The following is a 7,534-nucleotide window of genomic DNA, read 5'->3' on the forward strand; positions in this document are numbered from 1 at the left end:
ACTAATGCTATAGCTGACACATTTATTGGCTTTCAGGAGGAGCTCAAACTAGATCTTAATTCATCTTACTGGAAACTTGCCATGATACTTCTGGATAGATGTTGATACCTTACTTTGAAGGTGGCTGTTCCATAGTGTAGAACTAATTCATTGCAATTTGGGAAAATGGATAAAATGAATGTGGTAGTGGTGGTGGCAGTGGTGGCAGCAGCAGTTGTTGTTGTTTTTGCAGCTGCTGCAAGAAGGAGATGGAGAGAGTGGCCTAGCAAAATTGTTAGAGCATCAGACAAGATAACTTGCAGTATTAGTTTTGGATCTTTGCATTCTGAGTTCTTGGATGGCAGACCTAATGTGTCATCCAGTTCAATACTACCATCTGGTCCTTCAGTGCTTCTAGTGATATTCTGTCTGTTACAAGCATTTGAACCACCCCTTCGATTGTTTTTATCTTTTCTTTCACTTGTTTCAGTCACTGGACTTCTGAAGGGTTTTAGTCAAACAAACCAACCCCCAGTACTTGTTTTTTAAGCAGTACTTATTCTATCATTCTCTTTTGCTGAACCACTAAGTTACACCAGTTGTCAAGCATTGGTAGAGGACAAATGCAAAAACACCTACACACCCATATACACATATATGTACATGTGTGTGTGTGTATGATGGGCTTCTTTCAGTTTCCATTTAACAAATCCACTCTCAAAGCTTTAGACAGCCCAAAACTATAGTAGAAGACATTTGCCCAAGGTGATGCAGTGGAACTGAACCTGGAACTAAGTAGTTGAAAAGCAAACCTCTTAGCACACAGCCACACCTGTAACTTTATTTGAAGATAATTTCCTCACTCCCTCCCACCAGCCACAGAAGCCCTTAAAAATAAGGTGTTACGGGTATTTGCTCTGACTAAGTGATAGGAATATAAGTGAAAAAGCTATGGGTGCTGTCCTTTCTCATCTGAAGATCAATAGTTTGAAAGTGTGAGAATGTTCACTTAACATACACACAAAAAGAGTCAAATAGTGCATCATTGGAAACCAGACAGAAAGCAGCGATAGCATCATAAACAATAGTATCATTGGTTACAAATTTCAAATGGTCTAATCTAGCAATGAACAAACTGTGGCCCATGGGTCTTTCTGAATGGTATGCCTAATGAAAAGTTACCCTGGGTTATTTTCTAGTTGTGTGGTCCATCTGCTGATGAGCCACAACTTCTCAAAAAAGTTGCCCATGCCTAATCTAATCACTGGTTTACTACATCTATAGTGGCAAGAGTGAAAGCATTGTTATATCAACGTTTTCACTGATGGCTACATTCTCTATCAAGATACATCAGCAAAGTACATACTTGTATGTACATATACAACAAGCTTCTAGTGAATTCCACCCACACAGTATTGGTCTGATGGAAGGTGTGGTAAAAATCACTTGACTGAATATGAAATTATGTGGTCATGAAATGACCGTCTTAATTAAGTAGCCATGTCTGAACCCCTGTTAGATGTCTTCAATGTGTCGGAGTGGCTTACTACAGCTGTATATGGTGGGGTCTGTTCAGATGTCTCATGTTAGTCAAATGAATGAAAGTGGCATAGAGTTATTAAATATGTGTACTAAACAGGAGTTAACCATTGCCATTAGCTTGGAAACAAATATAATTATAAACACATGCAGATAGACATGTGTATGTGCATTCACACATACACACACACACACACACATGCACATGTACATGCACACAGACACATGCATGCACACACACACACAAGTGTGTTGTGTGTGTATATATGTGTGTGTAGTTAAGTTGGTGCCAATGTTCTCAGTGTAATGAACCAAGAAATATCCATGATGAAAATTACATCAGTAATGAGTAGGAAAAAACCATTAGCTTAATTATTAATTCTAGTTCAGAAAAACAAACTGAAATTAAAATAATTGAAATTGAATGTTGGTACGGAATGAGATCTGCATAAGTTTGATCTTTGATAAATAGAATAGCGAGTCAACTCTGGATATGTTTCAGTTTTATTGGACCTTCTCTGAAAATTATAGTCAGATCATGGCTGGCAGATATGAAGAAGTTTAAATGAATAAGCACTGATATTTTTGACAACCCATTCTATGCATACTGGGGATCACCTTCTGTTTAACCAAGTAGCACGATGTTGTTGTCTGCAAATATCAGCTGACTGATCCTAAACCCACTGATTGTGATACACAGTAGCTGCATGTGTCAATCCAGTTCATAAGTATTTCCAGAATTGCCTTGCCATTCAATTTACGGGTGACATGGTTGGATAATATCCATAGTCTCAGTTGATTATGCTTGGGAATCCAGCTGGCAAGTCTGACAGTTGCCAATGAATGAGATGCTTGAGGACTCTACCCACAAGACCCTCCTAGGAGTAGTGGACAGAGAAGATGGCTAGGTGACTGGCTGGATGGTTGTTTAACAACTTAAAAGTACGATGGTAGTAGAAATATGGACTTGCTTGGGGACATCTTTTACACTGAATAAGTCACAAAAAGGGACACATTGGACATCAGAAAAAAGTTGATGCTCATAACTGGAATAACTTTGGTCATATATTTTCCTCAGTTGTAGATGATTATGTTTAAGCAACTACAATAACTATAGTACGGTCATGTAGTGCTACAGCCATACTACAATTCTATAGTATAGTATCCTAGAATAAGGGTAGTATAATTCTATACTGACATTGTTCTATCATACTGTAAAAACCATTTACTGTATTTCAGTATTAATATGTAAGAAAAAAAGTCCATGTAAACTGTCGGTGGTCTGTCTCAGAAATATACAGTAGTTTGTGAGTATGGATAAGTTAATATGTTATGAAGCAATGAAGAATCTAATGTCCTGGGACTCTCCCCTCAGTTAAAAAAGAGAAAAATATAACATTCTAATGTGGTTGGCATTAGGAAGGGCATCCAGCTGTAGAAATCAAGCCAAAACAGATTATGGAACCTGGTACAGCCCCTAGCCTTTCCAGTTCCTGTCAAGCCAGGATAGAAAACAGACATTAAATGATGATGATGATTGTGTGTGTGTGTGAGAAAGAAAGAGATGTGTCTCTTGAAAGCTATCATTTAGGACCATCTGAGCAAAAAAGAAAAATGGTTGTTGCTGTGCTTACATTCCCAGTGAACATTACATTTTGTAGCTCTGCACAGTCGATGTAGTGGAATAAAACTCCCTTACTTGGAAAAGGTTAGTAACAGGAAGAGCACCCAGCCATAAAAATATTGCCCCAAATAAGCATCCGTCAAACTTACATTTACACAGCAAAACAGACATAACATACCAATTTGTGTATGTCTGTGAGCATGTGTGTGTGTTTGTATTAATGTGTGAATATATATATTAATATGTCATTGCTTTGCTATACTACCATTACATTAACCTCCAAATTATGGCCAGCTTGTTGCTGATATTAATTACATAGTTGCCATGTGATTAATGCAACAAATGACCACCAGCTTGTAATATATTAATTTTAACTATCAATTTCTCTGTTGAGTGAACTGGTAACTTCGTCTGTTTCCTCAACACGATGATGTCATAGTCCAGTCAATCCCTACCATCACCAATATAGATCTATAATGATCTATCGTTCCTTTGAATAACCCCTTTCTTGTCTATACAACTCATTAGTCACACATCAGTCAACCTTTATATATGGCAGGTTGACTCACGCAGAATTATATCCTGTCCGAATGTTTTTGCCACATTCAGACATTTTTACAGAAACACAGCCAATATGACTCAACACTAGGGATTTCATTGTATCCATTTCTTTCTTTAAAAAATTGCTGCATTGATCGATTTAGAGGAAATTATATATTTTTAGTAAATAGATGACTTAATAATTTGTATGTACTTCCTGCTCCACATTGTGTTGATTTCATTCTTTTTTTCTTTTTTTTTTTTAGTTACAAAAGAGGAGTTCATGATACTTTTGTCATACAATACGCAACACATCTATGGTAATCTTTTATTCTTTAGTCTTTTTCTGATATTGTTCATTAAACTGCGACCATTTCAGTTCCCACCACCTCCAGGAGTTTTAGTCGACTATATTATCCACTAGGATTGGCTGTTCAACTATATCAAAAAGTGATGATGATGAAAGACGCAAAATAGATAAGCTGACCTGGGCATAAAGGGATTTATTCAGAAAATGACCAAGTACAAGGATTTTTGTTTGATGCCCACATTCTGCCATTCCATGCCAATACGTGTCTGTGTGTGTGTGTGTGTGTGCGTATTTATCAAACTGACTGTGTGTGTATATATATATATATATATATAACCCATGCCAGCAGTTCAATCCATGCCAGCATGGAAAACAGACGTTAAATGATGATGTATATATATATACACACAGACATGCACACACACACACACACACACACACACACACACACACACACACACTCTCTCTCCATTTATCTGTATATCTCTGATTCTCTCTCTTTCTCTCTGTTCCCTCTCTCTATCTCTCTATCTATCTATTCATCTATGTATCTACCCATTCCACCTGTTACATAATATTCTTTAACTAGAGCAATCTAAACATCTACTCCCTCCTTATACATCGAAGTCACTTTCTTGTAACAGTTCAGTTTAACCATTTTGTGACTATATTTCAGAAGACTGGGTGTTTCAATTAATTTTCAGCATAACAAAAATTTCAGAGACATTTAGCAAACTATCTGTAACTTTATATATTGATTATTGTTGTTCTTGTTGTCAAGGCATTGTTAGTGGTGTTCTGTAGCTCCAAGTCTGCTCTAAACAAGCAGGCTTAAAGATTTTTTTTCTGCTACAACACATTAAACACTTTTATTGGTACAGTGCATTCAAGACCATGTTTCCTAATGTATGTGTGTGTGTGTGTGTGTGTGTGTGTATGAATGTGCATGTGTGTGTGTGTGTGTGTCTGTACAAGTCTGTATTTGTGTGCATGTGTGTGTGTCTGCATGCATCTGTGTGTTCCAACATACTTAGGTGTGGTTTGAGGAATAGTTAACTATTATTTCTAGCATGTCATCCAACTATGCAGACACTCCTTCATCAATTAGTAAGACCCTCACCCCCATCTTTGACCAACTGAAATCTTACATCGTTATTCCGGTTGCAACAAGATTCTGATTGAAATATAAATTTACATGTAAAACCACACATATATTTACAGGAAGTCAATCTCAGCAGATGGGTTGATATTGAAAGGGTTAAACATCTTAGCACGACACCACCAGAAGCAACATATATCTTTATCCATAAAATCTAACCCAATTTCTTGTCACTAAAATTTGGATGACATATTTCAATATCAATGTCAAACATTGATCAATATAGATGGCAGCAACAGCCATTTTTGTCTGGCTTCAACAGTCTATTATCTTGCATGCAATAGTCTTTCTTTGGTGACTGTCTTGTTGCCATTGTCATTACGATAGTTGTTGTTGATGTAGTGGTGGTGGTGGTGGCGGCGGAAATGGTTGTGGTGGTGATGTTGAGGATATAGTTGTTTGTTTGTTTCAGTTTCTGTTAGTTGTGTGGATGTGATTGTTGCCTTTTTTGTTACTGTTGTTATTGTTCTTCTTCTTCTTCTTCTTTGTCATCTTAATGATGACAATGAGTGAGGGGATGGGGAGTGGCACTAATGGTGATACCGATGGTGATTGTTATGTTCTTTCTGTTTTCCATACTATTTATTTATTGTTATCATTTCTTTTGTCAATGCTACTTGCCTCCTTCCTTCCTTCCTTCCTTCCTTCCTCCTTCCCTCCCTTCCTTCTTTCCTCCCTCCTTTCCTCCCTCCCTTCCTTCCTTCCTCCCTCCCTCCCTCCCTTCCTTCCTCCCTCCCTCCCTTCCTTCCTTCCCTCCTCCCTCCTCCCTCCCCTCCCCTCCCTCCCTCCCCATCCTTCCTTCCTTCCTTCCTTCCTTCCTTCCTTCCTTCCTTCCTTCCTTCCTTCCTTCCTTCCTTCCTTCCTACTTTTGTTCTTTTTAGCTCTTATTGTTATTGTTCTGACTGTTTCTCCTCTTCTTTGTATTCCTGTGAATTTTCTATGCTAATTAGACATCTCACCCTTCCTTTTCATTATTATTGTTAACATTATTTATTAAGGGCCAGCTCAAATAGTAAGGTGCTGTATGAAATAACTTGTGGCATTTAGAAGCGTTCCGTATGTCCAGTTGCTATGAAGAGTGAAGAAACTTGGGTAGTAAATTCAATCTGTTGCCTAAATTTTTGGTAACTTTGTTATGGATTAACAGATATGGATATGAGGAAATGTCCAAATACACAAAAATTTGGGTGGCACTTCTCGCTCAAGTTAGAGATAGGAGGTTGACTGGAGGATATAAAAATAATATCAATATTGTTGTTGTGTTTTTAAGGCATTGAGCTGGTAGAATCATTACTATACCAGAAAAACTGCTTAGTGGTATTTCTACTGGCTTTACATTTTGAGTTCAAATGCTGCTGGGGTCGACTTTGGCTTTCATCCTTTCAGGGTCAATAGAACGAGTACCATTTGAACACTGGGGTCAATGTCATTGACTTGCTCCCCCTCCAAATTGCTGGCCTAGTGCCAAAATTTGAAACTAATATTGTTGTTGTTTTGTCTGATCTCATTGATCAGGCTTGTGATCAAAGGTGCTCCACCCCAAAACTATATTATTTCAGACATTGTGTACATACATTCAGTTAGCAGTCATCAGCACAATGGATGAAATAATACATTGCAATATTTGCTCCAGCTCTCTGCACCCTGAGGTCATATCTCGCTTTGCCTTTTATCCTTTCAGGGACAAAACCCATGTTTGTGTTGCCCCCCCCCCCCCCCACTTCTCTCTCTCTCTCTCACTCTCTCTCATTCTGGATATTCTGCTAGATTAGAAGTGACAGCATCAGCATGGTGTCTGCTCAAAACTACATGGGGAAAAACTATTAACAGAGACATGGCCCATGCTGATACCAAGAAAAAAAAAGGATGTTTTTAGTGTATCTAGAACTACATTATGCAAAGCATCCTATTTTAAGATAGCAGGTTAGGATTTGAATGTAACTTGGCTGCTATTTTTAGCAAGTTAAGCAACTACATAGATTCCCTTGGTTTGTAGCATCATTTTTTTTTTTTTTTTTTTTTTCTATACTCTGAAAGTGTGAAAGTGACCTTCCTTGTTTTGACATGCTTTTAGATAAACGAGGCACAAATTGTTACCTGAATTGGATCCCAACCTCTTGTAGCACATGACATTTAGAGTTTTCTGCTCATGAGGGAACTTCTATGTGATGGCTCAAACTGCTAAAAGTAACAGCCAAATATCACTGAAAATCACACACAGCCATCTTTAAATAGTAAGACACTGGATAATTAAGCTGTTTTTGTTTAGTCCCAGGTCATTCCAAATCTGTGATCCAAAGCTGTTCCAGTTATGGCCATACTGTATTTTTTCTTCCAGAATAAATTACTTCAGACATCAGTATCCAATGTGTCATATTATAAG

Source organism: Octopus bimaculoides, chromosome 18 (genome assembly GCF_046866305.1).
Source record: "Octopus bimaculoides isolate indiv1 chromosome 18, ASM4686630v1, whole genome shotgun sequence".
NCBI lineage: Eukaryota > Metazoa > Mollusca > Cephalopoda > Octopoda > Octopodidae > Octopus > Octopus bimaculoides.